Source organism: Sitophilus oryzae, unplaced genomic scaffold, assembly GCF_002938485.1.
Source record: "Sitophilus oryzae breed Bouriz unplaced genomic scaffold, Soryzae_2.0 scaffold_811_pilon_pilon, whole genome shotgun sequence".
NCBI classification, from domain to species: Eukaryota; Metazoa; Arthropoda; class Insecta; order Coleoptera; family Curculionidae; genus Sitophilus; species Sitophilus oryzae.
In genome coordinates, this window is record NW_022147430.1 from 2338687 (window position 1) to 2357032 (window position 18346).

Genomic DNA, 18346 nt, shown 5'->3' on the forward strand with positions numbered 1-18346 from the left:
TTTCTCGTTTTCAATTAGCGATGCCGCTGTTCAATATCTACCTATATTGGGAAATTACACGGTTTTATTGTATTTTCTTATTACGAAAAGCATATAATTTGGTAGGTGATGTTTGGTTAATCTAATTTAAAAAGTATTAACCATATTCGGGGTTATTCTGGTGATATTTCAATATTCCATACCTATTGGAAATGGAAATTAAAATTTTTAGCATGTCCCAACTCTATTATATTCATGTATGTTACCGGGCAAACCCGATTTTAGGATAAACTAGTTTTTCTTAGGACGAATATTAACCGGGATCGAAAAACTATATAGTTCTTATTTAAAACAAAATTCGGTAACGTGTTCCCTATGCTTTTGGAGGTTCGGGTTCGATCTTGTTAGAAACTCTTGTTTTGGTAAAATATTTTCTTAATTTCCATTTAACAATAGGTATGGAATTTTGAAATATCACCAGAATAACCCCGAATTAATACTTTTTAAATTAGATTAGCCTAACATCACCTACCAAATTATATGCTTTTCGTGAAAAGAAAATACAATAAAACTGTGTCATTTCCCAATATAGGTAGATATTGGACAGCGGCATCGCTAATTAAAAAGAGAGACAGTAATAAAAATTGTTAAAACATAATTGAATCATTCCAAACGCGTACATACCTAGTTTGCCACCAGTGTATAAGAAATAATGCATATTAAAATGGAGTCCCTCTAACCTCCAACCAATGTCATCAAATAATGTAGGATTATTGCTAAACTTACCTTGAAATTTTGGGATCAAATCGTCATCTCCCAGGCCTGAAGAAGGTCCTCCATTTTCACATATCACAAGCACAAACGATAACAAAAAAACTTTATAATTTTATAAACTACCTAGTCGGCGCGTCTAGTAACTAACCTAAAAATAAGAAGAGGCTTTATTTTATAGTAGGTGATATTATACACTTGAATAAAGTAATTATTACATGTACACAAAGAATTTCTATACTTAATGCAATAATTTGCTAATTTACAAATAAGTAATTCGAAAGAGACTAATACTCGAAACAAGATTTTATCTCGAATTGTCTGCAGTGTAGTTATAATCTTAATTTCAATACTAGGTAAATCTTAAATAAAATATAAATTTTCTTAGCTTCTAAGGATAAGGTTTTCTTGAAAAGAAGTATAACTAGATTTGCGGAATGGACAAACTAGCATATCGTTAGTTCAAGATTAATAATCTTTAAGCCAGTTTAGCTTTTTTTCCGTGTATTGACTATATAATACAGGGTGTCCCAGAAATGAGTGCAGATATTTTCAGGGGTGGTAGATCTGGTCAAAATAAACATATTTTCTCTTTACCATTTTTAAAATAAATTGAAAATAACCGAGTTATTTAACTTTGAAAATTTAAAAAAATTAATCGCAACATTTTGAGAACCGCCGGCAGATATTGCCAACTACATCCAATTACCCGGATCAAGCCCGGATTTCAGTTAATTCGACGCACTGTGTTGCCATATGGACAAGAAAGTATATGTTTACAAGTAAGTCATAAAATCACAACACCTGAGGAGTTTGCAGAGATGCATTACATTTTTAAAATTGTGATATTATTACATAAAATAAATTAAAAGTTAAATGTTTAAAAGTTAAATTAAAAACTTACCCAACATTAAAAAAGATACTTATGACAGATCGATGTAACTGCGACAGTTCTCTTTTTCGATACACACTTAACTAAAATACACTTCATTGTGCTGCTTTACTTGTACGTGCTATTATAAAAACTGCTAAAATAACAGTCCCCATTTTTAACTTAACACATTATTTTCATATAGGCTTCATCACAATTTGAACCACTGATTTACAAAACACATTGGAAAGCACACATTACGCATTACTTTGAATATCTTTCTGAATGAATAAATGTTGAGAATTATTGTCTCTTACCGCCACTTTACGAACTACTTTCAATCTAAGAAAATACATGTTTCACTCAACAATTTTAAATACGTATTTTGCTTTTTCGCTATTTTGTATTATGTATTTCGACAATTCCGTCAACAGCCCAACCGTCGGCCAAGACAGCCACGCATCACTGATCACTGGTTGGTAATTGCTCACTGCTTCTTTGTCGCGCCGGCGTGTCGAGCTTGCGTCATGCGAGGTTGCCGTAGTTTCAACAATTTCAAATTCAAGACACTCAAAGCAATCAAATTCTTATTAAATTTTTAAAATAAAACAGAAAAACATGAAAGGAAACAAACAAAACACAAATGAATTGATTATTGATAAGGTCACAAAAAAGAAATTTCTAAAATGTTTATCGTAATTCAGAATTCAATATATCGAAAACAGCCCGACGAATAATCAATTCATTTTCGTTTTGTTTGTTTCCTTTCATGTTTCTCTGTTTTATTTTTAAAATTTATTACAAATTTGATTGCTTCGAATGTCTTGAATTTGAAATTGTTGTAACTACGGCAACGTTGCTTAACATCGTCGTCTGACGCAAGCCTGCCACGACGGCGCGGCTCAAAGGACCAGTTCACACGTGGCACTCTTGGCCGACGCGCGACGGTTGAGCTGTCAAAATACATCGAAAAAATAGCGAAAAAACAAAATACGTATTTAAAATTGTTGAGTGAAACATGTCTTAGATAGAAGTAGTTCGTAAAGTGGCGATAAGTGACGGTATTCAAAGTAATGTGCGCTTTTCAAGGTGTTTTGTAAATCAGTGGTTCAAATAAAACAGAGAAACATGAAAGAAAACAAATATTGAATTCTTAATTACGATAAACATTTTAGGAATTTCTTTTTTGTGACCTGGTTGTGAATAATATGATGAATCATTTTCGTAAACGTCATAAACGTAATGTTTTAGTTAATTTTCGGTGGTTTTTGTTAAGTTTTCATTGAAAGGGTAAGTACTAAAAATAATTAATGTGTTTTTTTTCTATAATACATATTAATAATGAGCACTGATAAAAATTTAACATTCCTAATTTTTGAGTAGAAATTTTTCTATGAATTTATAAATGTAGAACTATGTAGAATGTGGATAACATAGGAGGTTGCAACACTGCAAGGTTTAGATACACCGTAGAGAAATCTCAGGTGAATAAACAAGTGGCACTAAAAAGTTTTTTCAAATATCCCGGAAAATGCCAAGAAAAATTTTACATTTTCAACATTTTTTTTTCGCAAAAAAACCCTCATAGGCGTGTTTCTGGGGTTGAACTATACTACCAGTTAAAATATTTGCACTTATTTCTGGGACACCCTGTATAGTAGGTATTTAAAAAATTGTAAATTGTACATTAAATTATAAATTTCTTGGGAATGAAGTTTTATAATAAATTGAAAGATGGTAAACTTTTTTTTATGCAACGTTTCGCTCCAACATAGTGGGCTTTTCAGGCAATTTATTCAAAAAACTTGAAGTCGTCCTGGTAGCACCAGTCTGCATAAATGAATGTGGTTGGTTTCTCATTTATTGGTTCATACTCATTTATACAGACTGGTGCTAGCAGGACGACTTCAAGTTTTTAGAATAAATTGCCTGAAAAAGCCCACTATGTTGGAGCGAAACGTTGCATAAAAAAAAGTTTACCATCTTTCAATTTATTATAAAACTTCATATCCAAGAAATTCAAAAAAAATTATATGATATAATCTATTGGTTAAAGAAAAAAGAAATAATTAAACTATTAAATTATAAAAAAGAGATAAAAATATTATAATTTACACTAAAAAGAAACAAAATATAGTTTTTCTGTAAACGAAACATGATTTTCACAGAATACCGACTTACAAGATCATTGTCTTCACGGTTTGAGGTGACCGCAGGACTTAAAGAATATATAAAATACTCAGAGTTATGCATATCTTATGAATTTATTACGGCATGTACCGAAGTTGTACTTCACGTTATTATGTTGTGTATAACTTTTAATTTGAAATATATCTATCTCGATATCTATCTACAAATAGGAGACACTGCAGAATTCTACATATGTGCTATTAAATGAAACTTTACTCATCAACTGTCGAGTACTTTAATAAGATCCAAGAGACCTATTGTGTGTTGGCCTACTTTCTGTATATCAATCTACATATATATTAATTTTGAAAACTAAATACATACAGTATGTCCCCGGATTGTCTTTACAAGAGGAAAACCTTTTTTATTACTGGCATTTTGAGAAAAATGCATTCTTCATAAAAAAATTTGATTGTTCTGAAACGGCTAATCCCGTTTTTTTTTAAATTGATTTCTTTAATGCTTGATCTGAATCTAACTAACGGAATGAGTAACGGCACGAAAGTTTTTATTTTCGAAGTTTTATTATACATACAGGGTGGCGCACGGTGGAGCAAAAGCAAAAGGTGATCGAAATTCGAAAAAGCAAATGTGTTTAAGATTTCCCAAAAAACGATAAATGATAAGTTAAATCATGTCTGCCATGAATGGCGTTGCTATGGGTGTGTTTAGTTGCATTCATTCGTTTCAACGAAACGTCAAAGTTGTTACTTCTCACAGATAAGAGGTAAATGGCTAAATTTTATGTTTAAAATTATAAATTGTTGTTGTTCTTGTGCTCTTTTTACGTTTATGTTATAGTTTTGATTGAAAATGGCTCAGCAAGCTGCAGGTATGTATTCTACAAAAACGTATTATTTATTTTGATATTCTCTATACCAACGATTTTTTTTGCAACTAAAAGTTAGGCGTTCAGAAAATTTGATTAAATTTGTGACATTTTTATTATACTTAGAGATTTAGTTGCGCATTTCGAAGAATTCAGCATATTGTCTATATACGTTTTACTTAGTAAACATTGGGCTTTCATACAGTAAAATAAAATACTGCGACTTTTTGCGACTTTGCTGATAAAATGAGAAAAACATTCTTGGTTTTCTCTAATTTGTCAATCAGTGATATACTAATGCGAGGTGTAAACCGCGATGGTATTGTTGTGTACAAAGCGATCGCATTAGTGCCATTAGCAGTATAGCACAATTTGGCATTAGTAGCGACTTTAGTGGTATGGGCATTGCTCGCGGATCAGTCGTAGCATTAGTAGTATTAATTGCGATATTACTACTGGCATTAGTGGCATTGACCGTGGAAACACTGGAACAGTGATTTTTCTTCCTTTTTTTAGAATCGACGAATTATCCTTTATTTTGTTCATATTATTTCTTCTTTAATTGAAAATAGCAATAATTTATATAAGGTCTACATAAAAAAATTTCGATCAACTATCTGTGTCAAATACCCCACTGTGTGGCGCCTCTATACGCCGCAGAGGCTCCAAGGAGAAGGACAGTTTTTATTGAAATTAAATTTTGTCAGCATATGTAGCTTAATTCAAAGCACTTTTTAAAAATATAGAGAGCTCTACAGGGTGTCCCCAAAAAAAGTTACATATCAAAGTTGTGTTTTTTGTAATGGAACACCCTATATATTAATTGATTTTCAGATTCTGTGAGAAAAATAAAGGTGAGTTATATATATGACTACTAAAATGGAAGGTTTTTGACATATTTAACATTTTCTAGAAATAAAGAACGAAATTTAAAAAATAAATTTTTAAATTACAATAAAAGCTACTTAAATTGGAATTTACCCGGTATAGCCTAATATGTAGTTAAATTAACTATTGTACTTTAAATCAAATTAAAACTTAATCCAAAAAGTTATACAGAGTGAGAGAAAATTACTATTGAACATTGGTCACCTTTAAAAGCATGTTACTCTTTTATTTTAAATGGAACACCCAGTATATTATTCCGATATTCAATGGAGAATTCATGTCTCGTCAAAATACTATTAAGGTTGCCTACCCCCCAAACAAAGATTTTGTTAGATATTTTCATTTACATGGTTTGATCTGAGTAGATCTTTATTATTTGATAAAATCTAGGTGCTGTGATATGATAATAGCCCTTTCTCTTTTTATTAATTATAGTTTATAAATTTCTCTTAATTAATTATAATATTTAAATATGCCTTTATAATTATTTTATATTTCTTTAACAGCAGCGAGTGAGCTGCGCAGTGTTGACAGTTTCTATTTAATTTATCTTTCTAATATTTTCCCCAAAATACCTGTTTATTTGGTCAGTACGGCAACGCCGCTGACTTCCGTTTTCTGATGTCATTTCTGGATTGTCAAATTTTTGGAAGTTCATTTTGGTCGATGATTGTTCTTTTCCCTCCGATCGCCATATTGGCGTGGCGATGGGGAGGAGATCGTCTTTTTTGGTGAAATCCTGTACTGTTAGTTCCTGTGGCGATTACCAGTTTAATTTTTGGATGATCTTGAAGAATTTTATAAATTTTTACAAGATTTGCCTAAACCAAAATAGTAGAGATTTTTTTTGTGTGCCATGTGGCCAGATATTGGGTAAGTTCACTTACACACGTTTTTTACCTTTTCAATTCTGATTCTTGATAATTTTCATTAGATTTGGACAATGCTGGAATGGATCCACTAACTTTTTTTAATTGTCGATGGTAGCTGGATGAATTGCTAGTTACGCTTTGGGGTAAGGTATCATAACCTAAAATCCACAAATATTAATTTAAATATTGTCCACAGGGTCTTGGTTTTGGTTATTTCTTTCTGGTTTTTACTTTTCCTGGTTTTCCTTCCTTGCTTTGATGGTTTTATTTTTTTTACTTTCACGTGCACGTGATCACATGGTGTCGAGACATCCACTCTGTTTTCCAACTCAACAAATATTTGTGGCCTTGCTGATGCAACTATAGTTCCTGGAGTTCACCCTGTTCAACCCTGATCAACCTTGCCGTGCTCAGCTGCTGTTGTTGGATAAGTTACCCAGGCTTGTATACTTTTATTTTGGGGTACACTATAAAAAGGTATAGATAGTAAAGTCTGATTTAATATTATTAATTTTTCTATAAGTAATTTTCAACATCTGTAATAGTTTACTTAATTATATACTTTTCAATTTAATTATACACTTTAATTACAAATTTAAATAATATTTTAACCTCGTTTTCAAAATTTAAACCTATTTCATTGTTTTTCTGGTTGTTATAAAACAAACGTATTTTATAACCAAACATTAATTTTAATTAATATATTTAGATTTAGTAGAGTAGAAACTTATTTGTTTTATTGCATGAATGAGGTTCCATCTTGGCAAATATCTTTTCCTAATAACAGTTTTCTGAATCTTTAATGTTATTTAACTATTAGGTAGATTCAGTGGCGCTCATTTGAGCACAAACCTTACTCATAATGCTCTCCAGGCGAACAGCACCGTCGCCGTAATGTATTAATAAAATTTTATTTTGTTATTACGTTGCGTTACAATATGTCTGACGTTACTTCAACATAGCTGTCTAATTAGTCCAACTTTAATAACTAGCTATCATTTTGTGTCAGTTAAAACAAAAAAAAAATTCTCAAAAATTTGCCGAAAATGCAAACTTATTCTACATCAGAGAGAATTGATATGATTCTATTAGTTGGTGGATGCCGTAATAGAATACTTAAATGCTTCTGATTTTATTAGACTGGTTTTTTTATGGGGATATGTTAAAGACAGTGTTGAGTGAAAACTCGACCAACTATCGTCGACAACATGAAAGAAATTATTGTTGTTCGTGTGTTTTTCGAGTTAGAACTCCACATATGCCTTTTAAAATAAAAAGATCCTTTTGAAAAGACAATCATTTTATGCAGTTAACAGGAAAGTAAGAATTTTGAGCATTTAATTTCATCTAGCTAATTTTTGTCACATAATTATAGGTTTATATCTAGTTTTAATTCTGTAATAATTGAAATATGTTTTAAACGTATTTCTTTTTATTACCGTTGAGTATTTTACTCTACATTCTTTAATTTATGTTAAATTAACAAAAGGTATATCACACATCCACTTAGATTTTTTTCAAGTAATAAAGATCTACTGACGCAAAATCATAAAAATTAAAATATCTAGGAAAATCTTTGTCTGAGGGGTAGACAGCCTTAATAATATTTTGAACATATATAAATTCCCCATTGAACACCGGAAAAATATACTGGGTGTTCCATTTAAAATAAAGGAGTAACTTGCTTTTAAATGTGACTAATGTTCCATATTAATTTTGTCTCACCCTGTATAACTTTTCGGATCAAATTTCAATTTGGTTTAATATAAAATGGTTACATACTGCAATTAAATATCAGGCTATACAATGTCAATTAAAATTTAGGTAGCTGTTATCGAAATTCAAAAATTACTCTTCATTCTCACAAAGTGTGAAGTATGTCAAAATCCTTAGATTTTAGGTATATGCTTCGAACAAAGATTTTCCTAGATATTTTCATTTACAAGATTTGATCTCAGTAGATCTTTATCATTTGATACAATCTAGGTGGCTGTGATATGTCTGACGTTACTTCAACATAGCTGTCTAATTACTCCATCTTTAACAACTAGTTATCATTTTATGTCAGTTAAAACAAAAAAAATTCTCAGAAATTTGCCAAAAATGTAAACTTATCCTACATCAGAAAGAATTGATATGATTCTATTAGATGGTTGTAGTGTGCATTCACCAATTAATAGAATACCTGATTTTAGTCTGTTTTTTTTTTTATGAGGATATGTTAAAGACAGTGTTTGTTAAAGACAGTAAAATAAAATTCACTTTTATTTTTTTTAGAATCCGAAAATTAGTTAATATATAGGTGTGAAAAAACACAACTTTAATGTGTAACTTTTTTTGGGGACACCCTGTATAATTCTATATATTTTTTATAAAATGCTTTCAGTTAACCTACATATGCCGCCAAAATTTCATTTTGATATAAACTACCGTTCTTCTTGAAGCTTTCGCGGCGTATGAGAGGCGCCACCCTGTACTTAAAAATCTTACAAACATGTATTTACTTTTACCCCGGCATTAGCGAACCTACTTCAGCACTAACCAAACAATATCCGCGTAAAGTCAGCACAGTTTGCGGTCCTGAAAATCTGCAAGCTTTCGCTTCTGGAGCTAAAACACATACTAAGAAGTCGTACGGTTTAATACGAGTTTAAATTATGATGATCCTATGCTAACTAAGAAGCGCGGTCTTTGGGTAAGTTTAAATAAAAAATATATTTAATGAAGAATAAATCTTGGTCAAGGCCAGAAGTGCAATAAAATGTCCGAATAATATACTCAATCTATACTAATATGCAGACCGGACCACCGCACAGTGCTTCGAACATATGGCTCTAGAGGACAAAAATGCAAAACTTCTCTTTTATTGTAGGCAATTTATTCAAACTAGGTTTATTTGACACAAATGATGAGTACTCTCATTGTACTAAATGATGATGTTCGTAGTCCCACGTTTATGAAAAAATAATTTATAAATAAAAAAATGTTGGAGCTGTGTTCCATCTAAGGAAATTATAATTTATAGTATGAAAACGGTGTAAGTATTAAATAAATCCCTGTGATAAAAAAGAATTGAAATAACATTAGAACATGATTCCTACAATATAAGCCTAATATAAGATAAAAATGTTTTTCTTTAATGAAAAAGAAGCATTAATGATATATTTAATTAAAAAAAACTTAAGATACTATAAATTTACTTTAGGACAACAAAGGGCATAGATCGTAATTACTCTGATTCAGAAGAATCACTGCTGACAGAATCTTCCAAACTTATAGTATCCAAATCACAGGTAGATGAAATATCCTCACATATAAGATATTTCTGTACGTCATTTTCTAATATGTTACTTTTTCGCGTTGTTACTGTTCTTTTTGTTGGTATGAGGGGTTCGGATGTTAATAGTTACCTCTTTAATAGACCATATCCCTATATTATTTTTTCCTTTTCTTGGGCATGAGGTTTTATAATAAATTGAAAGATGGAAACTTTTTTTATGCGACGTTTCGCTCCAACATAGTGGGCTTTTTCAGGCACAAGTGGTGTCTCATTTGACTTTTTGAACACTTTTTATAACTTTTTTTATTTAGAGTAATATTTTAGTTTTTTTTTGGGTTTAAAGAATTTATTTATTTTTAGTTTTGGCTTGTAAACATACTCAAATAATAAATATTTAAGTATTTTTTATTTTAAATGTTACCTTAAGTGAAGGTAAACACTTAAAATGAAAATAATAAATACTCGGCACTCCTCGCGTCGTATTCCTAGTCTGTCACGACCGACCCGACCAAGCACAACTGCAACTGCGTACTGACTGACCAGCCGACTAGCCGGCGTGAATCTCGAGTACAAACGCAAATCGGGTAAACGTAAATTCGTCCGGCAACTTGCTATATTACTAGTAGCCTGGTCTTCTCTGTATAAAATCCTTGAGTGACTGATATACTGATTAATCACGATCCTGCTCAAACCACTCAGCGTAAGAAGCTCAATTTTGGCATGCAGGTTGATTTTAGGGTGTAGAGGTTCGATAAGAAGGGATTTTTCGAAATTCCAGTTCCAAGAGTATGAAACCACCCATCAAATATTACAATATTTTTTATTTAAAAAACGGTCAAGTTTCCGAAAAAACGCTTAAACACGTATATTTTATTTTGTTTTTTTACATATTTTAAGATTTTTTTTATAAATTTATACAGGGTGTGTATATAAAATATGACCATTGAGTAATCACGATTCAGCTTAAACTGCTTGACGTTTAAAGCTGATTTTTGCCAAACGTATTGACTGTGGGGTGTAGAGGTTCGATAAGGAGGGGTTTCTCGAATCTCAAATTCCAAGAGGGTGAAAACGCCCCTCAAATATTACAATATTTGTTATTTAAAAAACGGTTAGTCTTTCGGGAAAACGCTTGGACAAGCATAATTTATTTGGTTTTTTTACATATTTTGAAATTTTTTAAAAAATTATACAGGGTGTTCCAAAAAGTTGGGTAATTTTTTAACCATGATTCTGCTTAAACTGCTTGATGTAAAAAGTTTATTTTTGGCAAACGGATTTTTCGAAAGTCAAATTCCAACGAGATGAAACTATCCCTCAAATATTACCAAGTTGTATAATAATATCGCCATATTGTTTTTTCTCATGCTGACATAAATGTGAGAAAATTTTATCCAGTTTGTATGTTAATGGAAATTCTTGCTTTGCTTTATCATCACTATTACAAATGATTAATTCGACGCGAACGAAGTCGCTGGTTCACGCTAGTATTATTATAAAATAAACTACTGAAAACAATTATCGCATATTTAAAAAAAATATATTAATTTGAAAAGACACTTTGATTTCCCTGACTTGCGATTTTAAATAGTATGGATATTGTGAAGGAAACTTTGATATAATAAGCCTACGCTCTAACCTGTAATTTTTAGTCGACCGACTATTTTTTTATCTTTAATTTCTTTCTTCATTTGTGTAAAAATACCTAGCCAATTTGACATAAAACGTTAAATGCCGAACGCTTATTTTGCTACTTTTTCGGACTAGTGAAATGGACTCTTAAGTTCGATTAAAAAGTAGCCTTGTCTGGCCTGTCCCCTCGAGACCAGTTCAAAAAGAATGACTTTACAAGCAAACAAGCTACTGTCAGCATAACTTCCAAGTTTCAGGATGCACGCGAGCCCCAACGGCACGGCGAAATGAGAGTAACTTTGGGCAAAATCTCCCTCTCCCTGAATTCTTTATTATGTCTAAAATTAAATATTAAAATCAATTAGTGCTAACTTATTTATAGAACCAACTTTATAAAATAAGTAAACCTCTGGTCGTGTACCTTAGGCTATGAGATTAGGTAAAAATTAAAAACGTAAAAATGGCGCATAAATGATGTTTTTATGTAAAACCTTAACATAATATTATGTACTACAAAATAATTAAATTAAGAAAAATATTTCATAAGAATATTTTATTATGCGAAAAATTTACGAATGAAAGTATTTATATAATATTTACAAACACACATCCAAAATTATTGCATATCGATAAATAGAGCATCTCTGAATTTTTAGAATTAATTATTCAGTTATGTAGGTATCAGAATATTATTATAGAATATTTAAAAAATGTGAAATTGATTTAGATGATGGACAATTTGGCTTTCGAAAAGGAATGGGGACCAGGGAAGCAATGTTTGGCCGGTCTGTTCTCTTAAGTATGACTACGAAAAGGCCTTTGATGGCTTTGATAAAGTAGAACAACATTATATTGTTTAACATCTTGCAAGAAAAATGCATAGACAAGAACGACATCCAATTCTTAGACAACCTGTATTGGAATCAGACAGCATACATAAGGTTAGGGTAAGACGAAACAGACGAAATACCAATACACCTGGAGTTCGTCAGGAATGTATGCTGTCTCCTTTATTGTTTAATATACAGGGTGGTCCGAACTGTATTCCGGAAACTTCGGCAGCATATTCTGCAGATAAAAATAAGTAGAAAATTTCGTATGAATATATGTCCTAAAATGCTTAGTTTCGGAGATACAGGGTGTAGAAGTTTCATATTTATTTCGATTTAAGTAACCTCAATATTTGGATGAAAATTATATAATAATTAATTATAATTATTCTAGGTATGTCATCCACACTGGGATTTGGAGGAGTGGAATTTTCCTTTTGAGAGTGTTCCAAGCTCCTGAGCTATTTTAATACAGTAATAAAAGAGTTAACATTTTAACAGAAGACTTTTTTCAGTATACTACAGGATAATATACAAATAAAATGGCTATACGATCGAAAAAATGCGTTAAAGTTGACTTGGAAATCAAGATCGCTATCATTCTACGTCTAAAAATTTATGGGATTGTCATCATACAAAAAATTAAGTCAATATATTTTTTGGGTTTATAAGTAACGATATATTTTTATATTTTTAATACACCTCCGTATATTTAAGATGCATTAGACAAGCGGTTGTTTCTATTGCTTTCGCTGAAACAATACATTGTTCTTGAAAGTAGGTCAGAGTCTTAAAAGCTCGGGAGCAGATGTACCGGAAAGCACACTAAATGAAATTTGAAAGACAGCGGTTAAAGATGCACTACCAATTTTCGCGCAGCCTGTCTAGTCAAACTTTTTATTATATGATATGTATGTTAATTTAGATCAGGTTTCTGCGGTGGGATTCTGTAAGCTCGTAATATGAAATTTCTTGCTAGTGACTCATTATTCTTATATTTTTAGGATGTGTATAATATAATTTTCCTCGAATTACGAAATTGACCGACTGATATTTTCATCCTAACCAATCAAAAAATTTTTCGAAATCTATTTATTGAGGTAAAATTTCATTAAAATCGCCAAAGCACTTAGAAGATAATAATAATAATAATAGCTCCCGTATACAGAGAAGACCAGGCTACTAGTAACATAGCAAGTTACCGGACGAATTTACGTTTACCCGATTTGCGTTCGTACTCGAGATTCACTGCCGGCTAGTCGGCTGGTCACCTGGTCAGGCAGTACGCAGTTGTAGTTGTGCTTGAACGGGTCGGTCGTGACAGACTAGGAATACGACGCGACGAGTGCCGAGTATTTATTATTTTCATTTTAAGTGTTTACCTTCACTTAAGGTAACATTTAAAATAAAAATACTTAAATATTTATTATTTGAGTGTGTTTACAAGCCAAAACTAAAAATAAATAAATTCTTTAAACCCAAAAAAAAACTAAAATATTACTCTAAATAAAAAAAAGTTATCAAAACAAGTGTTCAAAAAGACCACCTTCTTGTGCTAGACAGAAGCCTAGGCGGTCGTAAAATCCCCGTCTGACATTGGCTAACATATTAGTGCTAATAGTTTGGAAAGCCTCTCGTATTTTTACTTGAAACTCATCCAGATTATTAGCCCTATTATGACCATACACTTTGGATTTTACATAACCCCACAAAAAGAAATCATTGGGAGAAAGATCTGGTGATCTAGCGGGCCACAAAATAGTTCCATGTCCACTAATTAAACGGTTGGGAAAATATTCTTGAACAATACGGGCATTGTGGGTAGGGCAACCATCTTGTTGAAACCAGACATTGTGGAATCTTTCTCCCAATAACTCACGAATTCTAGGGACAATCTGCTGATGTAACAAGTCCAAATACTTTGCAACAGCTAAATTACCCTCTATAAAAAATTGACAAATCATATGCTCCCCTACAAAACCACCCCAAACATTTAGCTTTTGAAGATATCGTGTGCGTACCGCAAATTTTCCTAAGACTAATATCGTACTTGTGTAGGGTTATGACCACTCAATAAAGGAAAACTTGATTAGTCGGTGAAAACTATACGCCGAATAAAATTTTCATCTAAATTGGCCTTTTCCATTACAAATTCACAACACGCCATACGCCGAAATTGGTCTTCATGGAAAATTTCTTGAGTTTTGCGCGCTTTATACGATCGGTATCCATTCTTTTTAAGGACTCTTTTAACCGAGCTAGGTGAAGAATCTGTTACCTCAGCAATTTGATTACTTGAAAACGTGGAATTTTGATCCGCGGTAGCACAAATGAACACTTGTTTTAACTCCTGTTCTTCATTAATCAACACATCAGGCTTTTTGTGTTTTTGTAGGGACACGCACCCATGTGTTTCAAAATTATTGATAACTCTTGATGTAGTAGGTAAAGATGGAATTGGCCTGTTTACAAAAGTTTGTAGAAAAATTGTTTGTATATCCCGATAAGACCTATTTTGGAAATACCATTTTACAATTTGAATTTTCTCACGAACTTCGTAAACATCCATTATTTTACTTAAAAAATAAATTTTACACGAGAACTGTCGCGAGAATCTATGTATTCGTTTTGGCTATTAAAACACGAATAAATACAAATTTTGAAACATTGTTATCACATATCTACCTATTTTTATTTTGTTGCATTTTTTCGCCTGCTTTTTATTCGGCAGACGGGTATACGCTAATTCGTCCGGTTCTGTCTATGTTACTACTACGGTGGTCCGGTCTGTATAGCGTTTGACGCCTTGGGAGTAGCAAGGTACCGCTTGCCATACTAAAGCCGGTCGGTATACAAGGAAGGTAATGTGACTAGCACTACGCTTCAACTGCCTATTATTACCTCAGGATTGTGAATCCCAAGTACTCCTTTAAGGCTGAGTCGACCTAGGTACCCAAACTATTTTTATTTTAATAAAAATAGTCGGCTGATTAAATGCTGGGTGTGGGATTCGAACCCACTACCTTGAGATTGGTAGACGAGAGCCTGTACCTCTACGCCACCGGGCACCTCACTTAGAAGATAATTGTAATAAATCGAAATAAAAATGACTTTAACTCCCTCTAGCTATGAAACAAAGCAGAATCGGACCTATGTTGATCCCAAAAATAAATTTTATTATTAGGTGAGGAATCTCCCCACGAGAGATGGCACATGAAAAACCCTGTATATACGATATTAAAGAAATGTGGAAAAAAACTAAGTATATAAAATATTTTTAGTTTTACTTTAGAATCAATAATACAACTTTTATTGATAAAAGTTTTAATCAATATTAATATTGAACTTCCTTTCCCGCCATTATTAACTTTCTCTAAACTTAATAATAAACAATCTTCCTCATTTAATTTTCGGCTATATATAGAATATTCAAATACAGGTTTTATGAGAGTTTGTAATGTTTTCTTTAGTCAGCTTCGGAAATTGTCTTCTCAATTTAATATGACCTACCCAATTTAATTAAAGTTGCTGTTTTGTTTACTTTTTCTGCGGTTACCAGATTGTATCTTTATTTAATATTCAGGACTTTATTCAGAAAACAATGGAGATTCTGAACTTTCTGCTACCAGAATCAATGAAATAACAAGTTTATTGTTTTCGTATAAAAATATTTACTTACAATCCATATTCACAACCGTGAAAGGAAATTGCAATACATATTGAATCGCAGCAAAGAAGTCTAGGTGGAGTGTGTCATTGCGAATTAAGGTGAATTTTGTTTAAAACTCATCCCATGTTACCCTCTATAGGTATATATTCAATAATATCCTCCCCTTTATGTACTCTTTCATAACTTCAGTCTTATTGTTTCTAGAGTATATTTGTCTGTTATTTATAAACATCAGGGTTTCATATTATCTGGTTCTCCTCTTTTTTAATGTATTTTTAAACTGTATTTACCTTTTTATGTAAAAACACCCTATAGATCACTTTTTCTGAAATATACCTTGTAGCATTTTTTATTTCCTTTAATAAAATTAAATTTAAAAATCTATTTTTATTTAAATTTTTTAGTATTGGCGCCATCTATTTGCTAGATGCCAAAGATACCAAACTCCATTTGTTACAGCTCACTTGTCTCGATATTTAATTTTTATTAGCGCATCTCTTCGCTAGATGTCAAACTTCATTTATTACAGTTCACTTGTCTTGTTTATTAGCGCCATCTATTCGCTATATGCCAAACTTCCTTAATTGCAATTTCACTTGTCCGAATCCCACTTCGCTGTGGATTGCGATTTTCTGTTCTAATGATTTCGATCATATGATATCACTTTTTTCTCTCTCATTTTGTCTGTGGTGAAAAGGTTTTAGCTAGGGTTCTGAAACTGAGAAGAAGGTCTTTTTTTCTGAAAATTTGGATCTGAAGAAGACTCGTGTTTCGGCGTCCGACAAATTTTCCAGTGAAAAGCACTCTGAATCCACTTTTCGATTTCCATTGCATGGGTATCCGATTTGGAAATTTGAAACCGTTGTAAAGTATGCAATCCAGAGTATAGATCGTATTTTTTTGGTTTCTTCTTGGAATGATCACCGTAAGTTTATCCGCCATTTTATATAGCCCTATCTAACTAAATTCTATTTCAGTTATTTCCGTTTTTTACTTCGTTTATTTGAGTATTTAATTACTGGTTTGGATCGGCATATGGTTGGAATATATTTATGTAAAACTGATTTTCAGACCGTAAGTTGTTTTTTTTATTGAGTATCTGTCCTGAGAACTATTTTTTATTTATAGAGTAACTACCACATGGTACTCAGTAACTACCACATGGTACTCAGTAATTACCACTTGGTATGCAGTAATAATGCAGTAATTATTGTATGTTTCACCCACTTTCATTTTGTATGGACCTATGCAGACCTTAAGACAGTGTTCCTGACATTACAATCGTTCTTTTGGCTGATATCGAAGACTTCTCCTGCCATAGTCATCTGCATCCACTTCTGTTAGTCTGGAGAATACCTACCTACCTGTTTACATCATAAGAAACTATATACAGATAAGTCTCTCTCTTAAGTTTGATACACAAGGTACGCTTTTATTTTATAATTTTTGAGACAACAGATTTAATAACCTGGTAAATTATCACTATTTATCCCACATATTGTAGTAAAAATTATTTTTTATTTAACGTTATAAGTTATAATTTGATTCGTACAATACACTCTTACTTAGCTATGATAGTTTATATGAAAATTATTAACACGTATTCATTTTAAAGGTTTTTATAAACGACATGTTTCGAAACATCATCGTATTGAGACATACATAAATTTCACCTGTTTTTATATTAAGTAGCTTACTTAGTTCAAAGAATACAGTTACTAAATTCGAATCTATTTAAAATAACTTGCGGTTTTATTGGGATCACTGTGACTAATTGATGATACTTGTGTTCGTTTTCAATAAATGTTTAATGTAGGATAGTTATTTCTGACTTTTATTCCTGATAAACATAATAGACCCTTAATGCTGTTGATTACTTTATTTCAGCTATGTTGTGATATCGTATTTTTCTTTTTGCTTTCTTACTTTACCACTCTCATAAACAAAGTAAGTGGCGCACTTTTCACTGTCTTTGACCATACCTATTTGAATTCTTAACATCAATATTAAAATCTCTGCAGCCTATATATGTTATCATTTTTTTTATTTTTTAACAACATTAGAAAGTCACTGTGAGTCAGAAGCCTTACCTACGAACCCAGCTTTCCTCTAACCCTGAACAACGAATTCTTTTTTCATTCTATTTGGGTCTAACGACAAAAAAGTCGTCACAACCTAAGGGCGTTGCCTTGTTTGTTTTCCATTCGCCAAATATTTTTAAATTTAATTTAGAAAGCGTGAATGTTTTTGTAGGCGATATTTCTTTATAAGCGTAAAACGACGAAGTTTTTAAGAAACCTTTTTTCACTTTCTTGATCGGCTGCTTTACCGTGATAACATTGAAAATATATCCTGCGAAAGTAAATTGGTTTTGGCGAAAAATAGCAACGCTTTTTACAGTTTCTATAGAGTCTGCGGTTTGCAATTTAACAGCTTGAATAACTTCAATAGCGAAATTAAGGGATATTAATACAGAATAATTCGACACTGAATGGCAATTTTCGGTGATTTAACTGAATTACCCTTTTCTATTG

General features: G+C 31.8%; 1 protein-coding gene across 1 annotated transcript in view; it reads left to right on the forward strand.

Annotated features, from left to right (window-relative positions):
• Positions 1–18346, forward strand: part of LOC115889203 (diacylglycerol kinase eta-like) — a 192454-nt gene that overhangs the window by 108477 nt on the left and 65631 nt on the right. The window lies entirely within an intron of this gene.